The sequence below is a fragment of the Arachis ipaensis genome, chromosome B08 (assembly GCF_000816755.2).
Source record: "Arachis ipaensis cultivar K30076 chromosome B08, Araip1.1, whole genome shotgun sequence".
Taxonomy (NCBI): Eukaryota; Viridiplantae; Streptophyta; class Magnoliopsida; order Fabales; family Fabaceae; genus Arachis; species Arachis ipaensis.
In genome coordinates, this window is record NC_029792.2 from 108,207,477 (window position 1) to 108,225,906 (window position 18,430).

General features: G+C 34.7%; 1 pseudogene; it reads right to left on the bottom strand.

Annotated features, from left to right (window-relative positions):
- LOC107613936 lies at positions 1,427–8,486 on the bottom strand (annotated as a pseudogene).

An 18,430-nucleotide genomic window follows, 5' to 3' on the forward strand; every position in this document is an offset into this window, starting at 1 on the left:
AATTTGGAGATTTCACCTAAACGCGAGTTAGATTCTCCTAACATAATTTGTACATACTTAAGAGCTATTTGAGTCCTCCTTTCTTATTCTATTCCCTTTTTTTATACAGAACGTTCTAGGTAACCTATATTCTCTATCTTCTATTATCTCTATAAATTGTCATTCATATACTGTCTCAACTTCATTATAAAATCACAAAACTATTATTTCTTCTCACTTCTTTACTCTCACTCTAAATCCTTCACCAAACTATTCACAAATATCAGTCATATATTGTTCGGGAAGATATCCTCTCTGAATTACATAACTACGGAATATGGAGATTTCCTTTCTATCCAGTCAAAGATTCATACCTACATGAAAACATACACAAAGTCTAGCCATGTATCAAGTCTCTCGTCACTAACGAATCGTATCTATTTGGGTTGGAATATATATAGGATTTCTACAAACTTCATTGGAGGTAGGAATTTTATACTATTTTTTATGTCATATCTTAAATATTTTTAAAAATAGATGTTAGCATTGCATGTCATGATATAATGCCTCTTTATTTCATACGCATTATGCATTATAATAACCATCTTATATGCATTAAAGAACTGAGGGAATGATCTTTCAGTAAGAGAAAGTGACCTTCAAAGACAAGATAATCGAAATGATCCTTCGTTAAGGGAAGGTGATCGAATCGAGATGATCTTTCAATAAGGGAAGGTGATTGGCAAACACAACTAGAAAATGACTTAATACAGACAGATTTACAGACATATTTAGTTTATATTACAGATGGATTTTTGGTTACCGACGAATTTTGTCCCTCTGTAAAAGCCTCGTCGAAAATTATTTACCAATGGATTTTTTTTGTCGGTAAATTACCAACAAATTTTTACCAGTTACCGACAGATTTTCTCTCTGTAAATTTTTCCTCCATTTCTCCAGAGTGTCAAACTTTCCGATGAATTTTCTGTCTGTAACTAGAGACAGATTTTTTGACGAATTTTCCGTCGGTAATTAGAGACAAATTTTTTTACGAATTTTCTGTCGGTAATTAGAGATAGATTTTCCGTTTATAATTGGAGCCTGGGAAAACCATTCCAAACTCTGAATACAGACGTCAGTAAGGTAAAATAGATTTTTTTTTTTAATTTTTCCATTGCAAAATAAACCTGTTTTCATACAAAATAAATATAAATTTAATAAATACAAATTTTTATCTAATTTGTATTCGAATATTTATAATATTTCAAAAATAAATAAATTCATCGTATTATCAAACTAAAAGAAAAGTACTATAAACAAGCAAGTCAATATAATTCAAAACATAAACAAAGTGTATTGATACATCAACTATAATAATAAGTAACAACCATACATCAACAAAGTATATTGATACATCAACTATAATTCAAAATATGAACTTAGTGTATTGTTCAACCATACTAAATTTATCAACTATAATCCTAGTGTCATCTTCATCTCCATCATCATCATAGTCCTCATCAATTCTTATTCAATTAAGTAGCTGATGCTGCTGTATCTCAAAGCTTGTTTATGTGAAGAAATAGTTGTTGCTGTTGATAAAGTAAAGGCATCACTAGCACATGGAGCAAGGATCTCATTAGGTTCTAAAATTGGAACTTACTCTGTACAGAAATCATTCATCATTATTGTGTCCAATGATTCAAACAATGGAATCATGAATTGATCCTCTGCCTCCGGCTTCTCTGCCTCCTTAATTTCAGGTTCAAAAAGTATGGAAGACTCATGATGATTTTGTTCTTGCTCTTACTCGAGTCTCTAATTTATCTCGAAGAGTTACTGCTAAGTACAATGGTGAAGGAATCCTACTTGAGTGTATTAGGGTTGACATAGCTCATCAAAATGCTAAACTTTGTGAAGCTAAAAGAAAATGTACGAGGTATAGCTGCAATTAAAATTTATTAATGGCAGGGGATGTATGGCAGGTTTATTTATTAATCTGCTCTACCAAAACAGAACTACATTTATGTTTCTTAGCAGCATATATATGAATGAATGGAAGTCCTAGCTAGCTTAGTTGTTGATGATTTCAAAAATTATGAAGGAAAACCAATTTTAAACTCAGTGATACTAATAGATGATAGCCTAGATTCTTGTAGTTTTGTGCCACTTTTTTGCTGCATTCTTGAATATTTCATTTTGTTTGTTCTTTTTATTTTAAGAGCATATGTCATCCTTTTGTTAATGGTGACTCACTTCCTTTTTTAAAAGAAAATATATCATCTTACATTACCAGAGCTCCCTTTCAGAAAACTTTGGTTTTGTTGATTAAAGGATTGAACATTTCCTGCAAAAAGGTAAATTTGAAGTAATAGAGTCACTAAGATTTTTTCCCAACAAGTAATAGAGCACAAACAATTACCACTAGCGGCTATAGAGGTGTTGTTTGAAAGCACGAGGTCATCCCATTCAAGTGTATTAAGCTCATGAAGCTTCATTTCATGACTCTCAACCATCAAATTGTCATTAAATCCTGTTTATAAAAGGAATGGAAACATAATACCTAGTCAAGGGAAGAAAAACTACATAAACCAAGATGGCAACTGGTACGGAATTTATAACTCACAAACTAACCGACAAGTGCACCGGGTCGTACCAAGTAGTACCTCAAGTGAATGAGGGTCGATCCCATGAGGATTGATGGATCAAGTAACAATGATTGAGTGATTAGCTTAGTTAGACAAACAGAAAAGAGTGTTGAGAGTTCAATTGCGTCAAACAATAATTCAGAGAATCAGAAAAACAAGCAGTAAATTGATGTGAATAATATTGGAGAAAACAGTTAAGATTTCAGAGATATCTATCTTCCGGATTGACTTTTCTTATTAACTATTTTAATCATGCAAGATTCAATTCATGGCAAACTATATATGACTAAACCCTAATTCCTTATATCTTTTTAGTCTCCTTTAACTTTCATCAACCGCCAATTCCTTGGTCACTTAATTCCAATTAGAGGGTGAAGTTCAATTCTAGTTTATATGCCACAGAAATCCTAATTACCCAAATATAAGAGGATTATATGTCACGTATTCTGTTAAGTCCAGATAATTAGAAATTTAGGAGAAATTATTGTCAAGTTGTTGTTCAATAAAGAGCTTTTCCAAGTTATACAAGAACTCAATTAGAACAAGGGTCATACTTCCGTTCCACCCAGATTCATAAGATAAAGAACGAAAACAATTCTTGAAATAGAAATTAGTACATGAATTAAAATAGAAAAATAATAGTATCAATCCATACAATAGACAGAGCTCCTAACCTTAACAGTGGAGGTTTAGTGGCTCATGGTTCAGAGTGAAAACTAGGATTCTGTAAAACTGTAAAGTGCGGAATGAGGTAGAAGAGAAGAGATCAGATTTCCCGAATGGCTAATTCTTTTCCCTTTTATATCTAATCCTAATTAATGTAAAATATATTTTCTAAAACTAAATAATATCTTTTCCTATTTGTAATTAAAATAAAGTTTAATCAAAATAATTAAGGAATCACGTGCTGGCTCGTTAGTGAGAAGGGCACCACTGCAGACTCCAAAACTGGCGCCAAACTTGGAGTTTCTCAAGTTTGGTGCCACCAAGGCAGTAAGCAAGGAAGACGTTGTGATGATAATGGTGCCAAACTTGGGTTTTCTCAAGTTTGGCGCCACCAAGGCAGCAAGCAAGGAAGGCATTGTGATGATCATGGCGCCAAACTTGGGAATAATTCCATATGAAAGGTATAGACTATTATATATCGTTGGAAAGATATAGAAGTTATCTTTCTAATGCCGTTAGAACCGTGTCAATTGGATCTTTGTAGCTCAAGTTATTGCTGTTGGAGTGCAAGAAGGTTAGGGTTGACAGCATCATTCACTTTCTCCCTTTTCTGCTACAAAACTCTGTCAAATCTATCCGAATACTACCTGAAATAAATAGAATTGTACACAACTCAAAGTAGCATTCATAGTGTCTAGAAGATGATTAATTCTTGATTAAACTCAACAATTTGAATGCAAATTCACTAGGAAAAGATAGGATAGATGCTCACGCATCAGCAACACTGGTACATAGTAGCATAAACTAAAAGTAACACAAATGTTGGTAGTGGGAAGAATAAAAATGTTTGATGACTAAAGACATATGTGCATTGCATGTGCTCTTCCAATAAATTTCCTTCTATATTTTTCCACTAAAAAACCCTTAACATCTACATTTAAAAAGTCTCCGACTTGAAAGAAATGTAATAAAAGTTGTTGATATTGATAACCTTAAGAGTATGAATTATATTTCTTACCACTGGCATAAGCAGTGTTGGTCCCAGAGTCTAATTCTTCTGATAGCCATGGTTGGTCAGAGGCTGAACTAGAATGAGAATTTACAAGTGTGACAGGAGAACCTTGTGACTATATGATAAAATGTTAATTATATTCATTAACCAGATCAAAGGGTATAACATGTAACACATTTAGAATTAGTGTGTGAGACTTTCTCTTTCTCTTATAAACATAGGATGCATTTGAATAAGCCTCTTCTTTTAAAAGCATCTTTTTTTAGTTAAACTTTTACAGAAAAATAGATTCAAAAAAGGACAAATCAAGAAGGAAAATGATTTACACAACCTCTTGTGTTTCGCGGTAATGAACAAGGACTATGTGCTCTAGCCTCCTGAAATGAAAATAAATACAATTGTAAGACAATTCTATGCACTTCTATTCAAGTTTAATTAAAAAATATGCAAGAAACACATAACCACCAATTCCTTTGCATATTTATTCATAGTTCAGAATATAGGCATGCATGACATATTGATAATTAATTTTATGCTATATTAAGTAGACTTAGACTTACAGTACCCGGCTCCATCTCAGACGGTGACAGAAATCTATCGAAACAGTGTCCTAATATTGTACAGACCAAAAGCTCATTAGTGGGATCCATGATTACTTCTCTACAAGTATCATTACAAACTAGAAAAAGAAAAGAAACATTGAATTGTTAGATTTAGTCTAAACTAAAGGATTTAAACTTATGCAATGTAAAAATACACAGTCGCATTGTCCATAAAATATGTTTCGTACCATGAACTTGCCCGGTCTTCTCACAAATAAATACATCTCCAATTTCATAGTAAGAGCATGTTCCCCAAAACAAGCATGAACAGTTACCACTGCATCGATGAGTCCCTTTCTGCTTTTCCATTATGACACTTGATCAGCTAATGTTTTGTCAAGGATTATTCTGTAGTCCTTCACCTTCATATGTTAAACGAATACAATTAGGGGAAGTCACAAACAGTTAAGAGGCGCATCTTTTATGGGGCAAGAAGCATTCACATCAAAGCATATTATAGTATTAAGTATTAACAACAAAATTACTTTGCATCTTAGCATTTGCATTATGTTATGAAATCCTTGTGAAGTTTTATATACACACATAGCAAAATCAAACAGGCATTACAATATAAAGTTCAGCTTTCCCCTTCATCAAATAGCTTGGACAGCGGGGAAGCACAAACAGTGGTACAAGGACCATAACTATTTATCTCCCTAAGATCATTCTCAATATATCAGTAGATATTTCCACACTAATGGAGGCTCTCATTACCTGCGAAGGATGAGGGGCTTGATTCCACTTAGCTGCTTGCATTTGAATGTAATACTCCTTAAACTCATTTTGGTAGTTTCTGACAAGTTCAACCATATCCTCTCCATCGCACTGCACAATGATAAGACAAATGAAAAGATCCACAAACACGCATGCACAAACAAAATGTATGAATAACTCAATCAAGCTTCCATGAGAGAAAAGCAGCGCAATCACCAGATTCGGTCGAGTATACATGAGCCTGGAAAAAATTTACAGTTGTTATAGGGTTAGCAGAGACTATATAGAGAAGCTAATCACCTGTGGAAAGTAGAATGAGTATGAAGTAATTAAGGCTAAAACCTGTTGAGAGGCTCCTAGTGAAGTAACAGTTGGATCAGTTGAAGCCAAAGCTCGCTCACACATCTTGATAGCTTAAGGAGCATGAAAAATCCAGTATAAGCATGAAAAATGAAATGCTTCATCCAACTTAAGGAGCATAAATTTTAATCCTGGAAGTACAATCAACTAAGCAAAAGGTTTTGCAATAGTGATGAATGATAAACGCACCCCTTTTCTTCTGCCCAATCAAGATAATCCTTCATTTCATAAACCGTTCCTGCAAAGTGAGTGCCACAACAGAGGCAGTAACCAATGTATTCAATTAGTGAAGGCAATTTGATCAAAAGTTTTTTCTTCTGATCCTCTCGCAAACCTTCCTCCTTCAGCAATCCATCATTATAATTAAATGCACAAGAGATGACTTTAAGAGTCAACACCATCAAAGTCCCTAGTACAATAATAACAACATCATTAATAACACTATTAGGCACCAGCTAAGGTCCTTTTGTACTAGCCAATACTTTTCCTCTGTAATTCAAATAATTTTCCTCTGGTGCCATACTTTCCTCTTTCCATGTAAAGCATAATTAAATAAAAAAAACTAAAATGATTCTTATAGCATACGTCGTAAACTGATATTCTTGCAACATGTGGTCCATTCTGTTCTAAAAGAAGTTTCTTTTTCTAGGAAAGAGAATATCAGTCTCAGAGAAGAAACACTGACCTATAATAAAAGGAATTGAGTAAACTAATATCATAGCAAACTAAACTCAAGTTCCTATAGTAAAAAGAATGATGAATAAAAGCAAAGCATGTCCAACTTTTTTGTGGTCACCTATAATGCCTGAACTACCCCCATATCACTCACTCATATCATAATTCGATAAGGCACAAGACACGAGTTACAATCTCCCCCACAAGAATATTGTAATATGAAAAAATGCAAATGAGATATCATAAAAAACACAAAAATTAGCACTGAATATTAGTAGCAACAAAGCATAGAAATCAGGGTTAGTTGAAGAACCTGGCATGTTTGAGACAAAGCCACCTCTGTTCTCAATGCTGCCCCGCTCAGTATTAGGTCAGTAGTCATCTGTATAGCCTCCCCTCCCTTTGACAGAACTTGCAACATAAAAATAATTAATTAAGAGTGAAATAGCAAGAATAAAGATACATATTACTACTTATGTACACGTAAAAGAAAAGCACAACAGTGAAGAAACAGAGACTGAATCTGAATTCAAAAATGGAGGCTCAATTGAAGATACTAGTATAATTACTATGAGCAGAAGCTAGTCACTAATGCCTAAACACCACAAAAGAAGCAAAATCAAAGCCAGGCCTAGTCAATTTTCAAAAAAAAGAAAACAACAAGCCATTATGGCTCCAAAGAAAGAAAACAACACCTATTTCAAAAGCAGTTCAGTTATTAGATCAAACACTGTGTCTGCACAAACACAACATTGAGCACATATATCTACCTAATTATCCACTAAGACTAATTAACAAACTTTTGATGTGCATGTTAGCTCAAACCAACAAATAAGCAAACCATCGAACACTTGGTGTGCACAACAAAATTCATAGAGGGGAGGGAAGAAGAAAAAGAAAAATACACGAGTGCTTCTCTGAATTCTTGTTGTGCGATCTTGCGCTCCTGAGCCCTGATTTGTGCAGCTTCGGCCTTGAGCTTCTTGCACTCCTCATTGGCAACTCTAAGGGCTTCTCTGAGAGCTTCATCCTAGCGCTGCTTCTCGATCTGAAGAAGCTCCATTTTGTGGATGTACTGCTTGCAAACCTCCTTCACCTGCTTAGCGTAGCCCCTTCGAAGCATTGCCAGCTTTGCCTCAGCCTCCTTCGGGTCCTACGGAGGCTGCCAGCTTCCGAGGAAGGTATTAGAATCCAGGAACTTGTGGTTCTGGCGGTGGTTATTGTGGTGTGAGGTAGTGGTGAACGACCGAATAATGGCATCAGAAGCAGTGGCAGAGGAGGGGGAGGAACGGAAGAGAGCGTGACGGAGAAGATCCATTGGAAAAAGAGGAATTAATTGCATGAAATTGAAAATCTAACCTCCAAAATTTTGCTAAATTATCAGATTGCAGGTTAGGATTTGAAAGAAGAGACATGAGCAACACATGTAAAAGATTCAGGAAGGGTTGTTACGGAGCTTCGGTGCAACAAAGGTTCGGTGCAATGGAGGTTCGGTGCGACGGCGGTGCAAGGCTGAGAGGCACCATTGATGGAGCATTTGGAGATGAGTGTTCTACTGGTTCAGTGTTTAAATAAACGAGAAAGAACGAGAGAGACAGGAGCTGTGTTCTACTGGTTCAGTATTTAAAAGAGAAAAGAAGAAGGAGAAGGTAGCTGCGGCGGTTATGGTGGCTGGCGGTGGCGCTGTGGGTGAGGAAAGGAGGAGAAAAAGCTCTAGAGTGTGAATGGAGCTCGATAGAGTCGGGTGAAATTAAGTTTAACTCAATTTTTTTGATGGAATATTTTAAATTACAGACAAATTTTCTGTCGGTAATAATTTAACAAAACACAGCATTCTTGTTTATTTAAATATAGGCGGATTTTTCGTCGGTAAATATTTCCAACAAAAAAAATAAATTTTTCGACAGAATTATTGATGGATTCTCTTTTCCATCTGTAATTTATGGTAATTCATTTTCCTACGTTTTTGATAGAAATTCTCTTACAAAATCTGTCTGTATTTTCGTGGGATAAAACCTGTCAGAAATATCCATCTGTAATAAATAGTTTTCTAGTAGTGAAACTTTTGGGATAAGAACCTTCGGTAAAGAAAGGGGACTCTGATCAATTTTATATAATAATATCTCTTTGTTGACATAACTCCCTTCTTGTGTATGTGTAAATAACCTTGATTGTAAATTATAAACTGAGGGAATGATCCTTCAGTAAGGGAAGGTGACCCCCAAAGACAAGATATTGATATGATCATTTGGTAAGGAAAGATGATCGATCGAGATGATCCTTTGATAAGGGAAGGTGATCACCAAAACGTTTGGAATAAGAATCTTCGGTAAAGAAAGGAGACTCCCACCTTTTATACCGGTTGAGCTCAATACCTTCCATAAAAGCTATGAGAAAAAGTAATAAAACATACAAAGAAAAGTGTGATTATGTTTGTTCTTCTTTTATCATTTCTGTTTGATTTATGATCAAATTTATTATTCTTATTTCATTCAAAGATTCTTCTTTTATCCAAATATCATTTCTGTTTGAGTTATGATTATGCTTATTATCCTTATTTTATTCAAAGATCCTTTCTATTTGATTTATCTATGCTAATGTTACTATTCTTTTCTTATTTGTTTTACCTTGCTTTATGACCTACAAGAAAATTAAGTTAGGATTGATGAGTTTGCATTCTATATGTTTTAACGTCATAGGCATTTTGTTATGTGTCACATGTGTCTTAACATAAGTAAATGAGAAGCATCTAAAAGTCACACACCACTTTGACTAATAAAGACTTTTCAAAATAATAATTAAACAACATTGCATCATCACTGTTTCTATTTTTAAAACTCGAAGTGGCTGGAGATGGATACAATGACATGACACTATATAGATAAACTACTGAGAAACTTTTATTTCTCACCCTTCTCTCCAAACCATCTTCAGAAACGACGCAGTAAAAAGCAATATATTGCTTGATTGAGGTAAAAAGACAAATGCACTATTAGCAGCAAGATATCAAGGACGTAAATACGAAATGTTAAGCGCTTACCCAAATTCATATTAAGGAGGAAGAATAGGCGATTGTTTTAGTCATAGTTATACAAATTAAGAGAATTAGAATTTTCTGCGTATCTTGTTTTATCTTTATTGAGTGATTACAATTATGGCTATGATGTTTCTTTTTTTATGATTATTTAATATGAGTAAAGTTTGTCATTGTTTTTGCCTTTATAATTTAGTACGTCCACTTTCTGTCTTAATATCACTAGGTCCACTTATACTTTCCAACTAGTAACGTTTTTTTGTGATCAAGGTTCCACTATTTTCAAATATCTTTCAAGAATAAAAACTAGTTATCTACTATTTTTTATGAAATGTTTTGTATAGAGATTTTTATTTTAAAAATTTCGTAAATTTTAAGTATCAACAACCAATGTAATCCCAATAAGGTTTAAGGCTAGTTCAAAAAATATTAGGGTGTTACATTTTTGGTATTAGAGTAATTTGATCCCATAGTGCCATATTCTATACTTGTAAGATTAATTCATTATCATTTAGTTATAATTAGTGTCATATAATGAAATCTTTTCTATGTGATAAAATTAGATTAGAAATATGTAATCACCTAATAGTGAAAATTATTGTACTCCTGAATGTTTTGTTTGAGTTTTATCACTATAATTGTTTGGTCAAAATGTGCATGTGTTAATGTCAAAACATAGATCATCTAGAAACACTCTATTCATACTTAAAGACATAACCAAATGCACATGAGATATTCTAAAAAAAAAAAGAGAAGGTAGGGAGTTATATTTTTGTAACTTTATATGCTTAGCATGCGTTATGTTTGTCTTATTATTATCATCTATGCTATTGTTGTATGATGCCATTGTCCTGTTATTGTGATTATTTATTTTATGGCATTATTCCTTTCTTCCTTTCTTTTATACGCATACATTATGTTCAACATCCAAGTTCTCTCATATGCAAATCAATTATTGTTTAAGACTTTTTAATCGAGAATGCATGCATATTTTTGTGTTTTTTTTATTGATACTATTCTTACCATTACCTTACAAGCCATTTAAGTCAAGAGCAGTGACAGATCTAGAAAATTTTGTTAGTGGGGGCAAAATATATACAAGACTCTCTACTTTGAATTCTAAAAACCTCCTTTTATTAGAAGAGGTCGATGAATTATTTTAGGATCCAATCTCCAATGACAAAGTTCTTTTAAAATATTTTTTCATTACTAATAGGATAAAATTATAAAGCTAAGTTAATTAATTAATACAAATAATTCACAATTCTACACAAATTTAAAGGTCCAGTATAAAATTATAAATACAAAAATGTCAAGCATATCTCATTCAAATAAATTTTCAACAACAACCAATAATAATATCCTAAATTCCTAATTTAAAACAAGTCAATATACATAAATAATTAACAATTAGATTAATAAAACCAAATTAACAAACTAACTAAATAAATTATTAAACAAAGAAGCAAATAAGCAATGAAGCAAGCAGATCAGTGATTCAGACATTCAGTATTTCAGGCTTTCAGTGAATCATAAATGAATGTACCAAGAGACAAGAGTCCAAGGAAGCAGAATTTCAGTATTTCAAAATTTTAATATTGCTTTATTCAATTGCTTCACTGGGATGAACTGCTAAATCTAGGAGGGGAGGAGGCAGAACACATCAGCGGTGCGGTGCCCAAGTCCAGCGCAGCAGGATTGCAAGATGAAGGCGAAAGGCTGAAGACTGAAGAGCAGGGACCAAGGGATAGATCACAGAATAAGAAGACAGAACCAGAAGAACTGAAGTCCCTGAAGAGAAACATAAAAGAGGAACGTAGAAAAAGAAGGAAGAACCAAAGTGAGTACCAGATAACCAGTGAGGCAGTGAAACGCTGAAGAAGAAGGTAGAACCAGATACCGAAGGCAGCGGCAGAACCACATAGGCACACAGCCAGTGACATGAAAGAAGAAGGCATATTCAGAAGTTGAGCCATGCGGAAGAAGAAGGCAATGCAAGGAGATTTATATACAGTCATGGAGCCATTCGAAAGAAACGCTGAACGCGAGGAGGGGTAGGGGGAGCGGCGCAACACCATCAGCAGCAGTAAGCCAGCGACACCGGCAGAGACGCGGAGTAGTGGCACTGGCAGTAGTAGCTCTAGAGGGCGGAGGCTGGGGCAGGGGAAGAAAATTAGAAATGGGGGAGAAAGGAAAGGGTTAGAGATTTGGAGGGTGGGGTCAAAATTAATTAGGTAGTGGAGACAAATAAGATATAACACTAAAAACCATTCAGTACTTTTTCAAATTTCACTGGGGGCACTTGCCCCCATTGGCTGAAGAGTGCATCCGTCGGTGGTCAAGAGTACATGCACTTTTATAAACTCTATTCGATTATTTAATATGCCTCATTATCATTATATTCCTTAAAAATGTGATACTACACTATCTTTTTATTTATGCCATTTATGTTACTATTACTATCTCTTTGATCAGAGGAAAGGAGAAAATATGAAGCAATTGAGTTGCATGTTAAAAAAAACTAATTACCTTTAACTTCTCCGAACTTTGCTTATTATGCTTTTGCTTAACTTGATTTGACATTAGCTTTTTTTATTAGCTTTTTCTTTCTTTCTCTTTGGTGTTTGAATGAAAAAGTGAACTCTTCTCACTTATCTAACCAACACCTGAAGTGAACTTAGCAAAAGCTTAAGATTGATTCCCTTTTGGATTGATTTGCTTTGTGCATTATTTGATTCCATTTCCATTTATCAGCTTTGGATTCATTTTGTTTCATATGATTGGGCTGCAACAAAATAATTTGGACCTGCACACTAAACCAACATCATCAAACTCACTTAGGTTATCAACTTAAATAAACATGTTTGTCATTATCAATTTGTTATATATTTACTAAACTCAACAACTTGTCTAATTGCTCTTAAAGTGATTGCATATGATTGATTTAGTGATATGTGACTAATTATGCCTTTGCCCATGTGATTTGTATGATTTATGTATTTAAGTTTGATGTGCTAGAATATTTCTTGATGATTGATGATTTTTATTTCTTATTGGAGATTAGGTGCTTACGATAATATAGAAATAGTAAATTATATAGTCAATTCTCTCAGAATATGTACTACTTTTTTAAGTGAGATAAAATTTCGGTAAAAACTTAACAAGTCTAGTTTGCTGTCACAAAAAAATTAGGACTATCCAAGATCTTTAGAGAGATTTATAATTTTTGAAAATAAAGTCGCCTAAAATCTTTTAAAATAGGAAGATTTCAAAACAGGGCAATTTTATATCTAATTATAAAACAAAAAAAAAGTATTATTATTACTTATCCTCTGGGTTATGTACAAAATATTTTTACGCTTTGCTCAAGTCTTAAAAAAAATTATTGGTCTGTAGTTGATTTAAAAAAAAACTTTTAACTCAATTATTAGGCCTATAGAATTTATATTTAAATTTTAGATAGCTGAAACTGATCTTTTTAAAAATATTATAAGCATGCGACTAACTTCTAAATTTATAGTTAATTTCACAGTGTTCAAAATGACATATGATAAAAATTAAGATGAAGTTAAGTGTTTCTAGAATATCCCTATCAAAGAAACAAATTAGTGCAGAGTCGAAAAGAAATAGGATGCGGGGCGTTGTGAGAACAGTGACTTACGATTTTTTTTTTCATTTCCTGAAGTAGATATACTTAGAAAGCTATGATTTACAAATCATAGGAGATCTCATTTTGAGACCGTAGCAATGTGTGTATAAAGTTTGCACAAATTTGAGGTTACCAAGGGATAGGATTCAGAATATCTCAATTGTCTAGTGACAAATTTAAAAAATTGGATTGGAATGTGAATTAAAGTTGTTCTTAGACATAAAAAACAGGGGCTAAAAGAGATATTTGGATAAGGTTAAGCTGATATTGGAATTTGATATCTGTAAAATGTTTAGTGGTCGAGCTAATAGACCTAGATGAAAGGCGCACTATAGATAGACAAGTTAAGAGGTTAGAATGAAGTAAGACTACATGAGGTATGAGGCATTGAGAAGTAAAGGCTTTAATATGACTGGCTACAAGATGTTTTTAAGCGTCTTGTTATGTTTTACTGCTTGTTTGAATTATTATATTATATTGTGTGGTTTATATCTGATACACAAAAACTAATAACTCAAGACAAAAGAAATGAATGATATTATCTGTCATGTGAATCTATCTTATATAATTATATCAGACTTGAATGTCTAAGTCATATTTAGTGCACTTAGTTAGCTCATGATGAGAATAGAACTGTTTTATAGCTTTATTTATTTTACTTGAATGTATGGATTGATTCAAAACTTCGCCTATGTTACACTTGCGGTACATAGCCGGTCCCAAGCCCGGATAAAGAAGGAGGGTTGTGTTAGGTCTTCGACAACCAACATAAAAATATAGTCGAATCTCCATGATATAAATCAAAGACATTATTGCGCTAAAGCTAGGTCGTTGCCCGGAAGCAACGCGCTGTATGGCTCGAGTACGGTGTCAAATGAGCAAGAGCCGCTGCATCGGTGCCTGGATGTAGTGTTCAATGAGCAAGGGTTCTCGCATTTTCGTGAACGGACGAGGGTAAATAATCTAGTTCAGTAAGTAAAAGTTAAAGGTCAGAGCGTCAGAAGGTTGAGATTTGGGACATGGAACATAGGCACTCTAACAGAAAAGTCCATGGAGGTGGTGGACACCATGACAGGGAGAAAAATTAACATCATGTGCCTACAAGAAATAAAGTGGGTTGGTGCGAAGGCTAGGGAGTTGGATACTTCTGGTTTCAAACTTTGGTATACAGGAAAGGTGAAGAATAGGAATGGGGTTGGAATAATTGTGGATAAGTAGTGAAAGAAGGACGTAGTGGATGTCAAGAGGATGGGAGATCGGATCATCTCTATCAAACTTGTGGTGGAGGGAGGTGCTTTCCATGTGATTAGCGTCTATGCACCACAAGTGGGTTCGGACGAACAACACAAGATAAGGTTTTGGGAGGATCTAGAGAGTTTGGTTCAAGACATACCTTTGGTGTAAGACCCAAAACCTTTGAAAAAGGGCTATGATGCGTGGCGAAAATCAGCCAATTAAGAAATTAATATAAGAAATACGTTGCGAGTATAGTTCTTAACCAGCAAAAATCCGCTCATCAATTTAGAAAGGTTGTCACAAAATTAGAATAAAAATACTGGGAGTATGATTCCCAGGTCGTCTCCCAACGAGTTGACAAATGGGTGCTATCTTATTAATCAGGAGTTTTCTGGGAAATTTTGAGTTTGGGAAATGGGCAAATAAATTATTGTAAATTAAAGCAATGAAAATTAAAAGAGATTTATATTATTCAAAATAAAAAACCTTGACTGGGGGAATGATTAATTGGAAGTTCTATCCTTGTTGGAATTCTCTCAAGTGTAGTATAAAGAGGTTGTTATTTTCACTTAGTTAACCCTTACTAAATAAAGGAAAGTCAAGTGATTGAGCTAACTCTTATTCGCAAATCCTAGTCCTCTCCCTTGGGAAGGACTAGCGTTAGTAAATAGAGAATTAGCCAACAACTTCCAATTTAACTAATCACTTGAGCATTTCAACTCAAGTGTCTCCTTTTAATCAACCCCCAAGTCAAGTTGGGAGTCTACTCCATTGACATGGATACCAATTTCACATATATATTCAAGGGGTAGAAAGAAAGCATAATAATCAAATTAATTGGAATGAAAGTGAGAATAATCAACGGATAAAGAAATTAAATAGAAAAGTATCTTTTACATTAATAAATTCCAAAATAATCCAATTGCAACTCTAAACAAGAATTAAGTATATGGAATAGTAAGGGAATAAAGAAACAAACTAGAATAATAACTTCAACGGAGGTGATGACTCTTCTCAATATCCAAGGCAAAAGCATAAACTATAAAACTATGAATGTAAAAGAAAACCTAGAGGAAGAGTAATTTCTCTCTAAGATTCCAATCTAAAAACCTAAAACTATGCTAATGAGAATGTGTGTTGAGTCTCTGCATGTTTCCTGGCTCTAGTCTGTGTTTCTGGGCCAGAAACTGGGTCAAAACTCAGCCCAAAATTGTCCCCAGCATTTTCTGTTATTTCTGCAGATCGCGCACGTCACGCATACGCGTCAGTCACGCGTACGCATTACTGGTCATCTTCGCGTATCACGCGTACGCGTCAGGCACGCGCACGCGTCATCTTGCAGAACTCCAATCCATGCGTACGTGTCAGGTACGCGCACGCGTCACTGTGAAAATCTCCAGATCACGCGCACGCGTGAGCCATGCGTGCGCGTCGATGCTCGCTGGTTGTCTCCTTTATTTCTTGTGCTCCTTCCATTTTTGTAAGCTTCCTCTCCATCCTCTAAGCCATTCCTGCCCTATAAAGCCTGAAACACTGAACACATGGATCACGGTATCGAATGGTATAAAGGAGATTTAAAATACACAATTTAAAGACTTTAGGAAGCAAGGTTTCAACCATAGAATAGAACTAAGAAGGGATTGTAAAATCATGCAAATCATATGAATAAGTGGGCAAAGGATTGATAAAAACCACTCAAATGCGCACAAGATAAACCATGAAATAGTGGTTTATCAAACTCCCCACACTTAATCATTAGCATGTCCTCATGCTTAGCTCAAGGAGATCAAAAGACTAAATAAGGAAAAGTAATACTCATGAGATGCAACCTATGAATGCAACTATATGCTAAGATGTTTCTGTCTACTTGGTTAAAAGTGAATAATTTATCCAAGACAAACATAAATCAAATTCCACTAATTCAAATCATACAGTAAAGACAAGTAAACTTGTAAGAAGGTGGCTCATGAAAGCAGGAAACATAGAATCAAGCATTGAACCCTCACTGATGGTGTATATGCACTCTAGTCACTCAAGTGTATAGGGTAATCACTCTACTCTTCTCTAGTCATGCTTTCTAAACTTTGTTCTTCACCTAACCAATCAACAAGTATTTAATGTACCAATGCAAACATCATGAGGTCTTTTCAAGGTTATAATGGGGCTAAGGTAAAGGTGAGGGTATATATATATATATGGCTAAGTGAGCTATAAATTGAATCCTTCACTAACCTAAGCTCTCACCTATACACACACACACACACACTCTATATAACTTCTAAAATTATACCTAACTACCCAAAATTCCCACTTTTGCATTACATACTCATGCATCAACTCTTCTTTTAATTTTATCACATATGCATTGATCTTTTCATTAACTTAACATTGGGATAATTTTGTTCCCTTATTTATTTATTTAATTGGATATTTTTGGGTTTTTTTTTATTTGAGATAAAAATATAAAAGCAAACATAACATATCAATGCACATGGATTTATAATTTTTCTGGTCTCACATGAGTAGATACCCAAATTCCTAATATTTTATCAAAGTAAAAACATAACACATTCCCTTATTAACCCATGCTCCCACAGTTTTCTCACACTTAGTTGATACATAATCTCTAACTTAAGCTAACCAAAGATTCAATTTGGGGTAATTAATTTATTTTTCCGCTTAAGGCTAGTGATGTGGTAAAATATAGAACAAATAGGATTAAAAGGCTCAAAGTGGCTAACAAAGGTAATTAAAAGGGTAGGCTATTTGGGATAAGTGAGCTAATAATCAAATAATGGCCTCAATCATATGTATGCATATAACACATTAAACATTGGACATATAGAGTGGAACAAAATAAAAATTACAATCATAGAGAAGAAGACACACAAGAATAAAATATTATGGTTAAATAGTGTAACCATGTAATTAAGCTCAAATCTCACAGGTTGTGTGTTCTTAACTCAAAAACCATGTTCCAAATTACAATCTTGAAACAAGTTTTAACACAAAAGTTTTGATTTAAATTAGTGAAATTTTTTCAAAAATAGGGTCTTAAAGAGAAACTTATTATTTTTCAACCAAATAAAACATGCATGCAAAAACCTATTACTATACAATATATCCTATCCTAACAAAAGAAAAATAACCTATTGGTGTTAAGAAAAAGAAATTATCTCCGAAAGTCAGGTACTGACTGACCTCTCCACACTTAAAGTTTGGTACCGTCCTCGGTACCATCAGTCAGGAACAAAGGGGGCTGGTAGCAGTATCTCCACAATCGGAATCGTCATGGCTCCCTGTACTGGTAGATGAAGTGGAGTCCGGAGTATCTGGGTCTTCTGCAGGTGGTTGGTTGCCAACAATCAGCTCCTTGAGGTATGTAAATTGGCACTTGTTACGGTGCTCTCTTCACTTTGTTTGCCAGTCAAGCCGGTCCAACCTCTCAAGTATCTGAAGGAGCAGTTGATTTGCTGAAGGTGCTTGTGATGTGGAAGTAGAAGGAATATCTTCGACTGGGTCTGCGGTCCGACTGGTAGTGACTGCTGGGGGTCTGATGTATTTCCCGTTGGGGACATACTGATCATCCTGTGGAAGTATGGTCTTAGTGTCTCCATCTCTATAGGAGACTCCGGCTGCTGAGACTAGATCTGAAACCAAGGCGGGAAAGGGTAGGTTGCTTGCAATCTGTACGTGTCTCATGGCATGCCGGAGGTGTCTTGGTAAGTTGAGAGGCTGGTCTGTAAGGATATACCAGAGGAGAACAGCCATATCTGCAGTGAAGGAGGACTCGTGAGTGCTCGGAAAGATGTAATGGGACATAATCTGTGCCCATACTCGAGCCTCTAAGGTGAG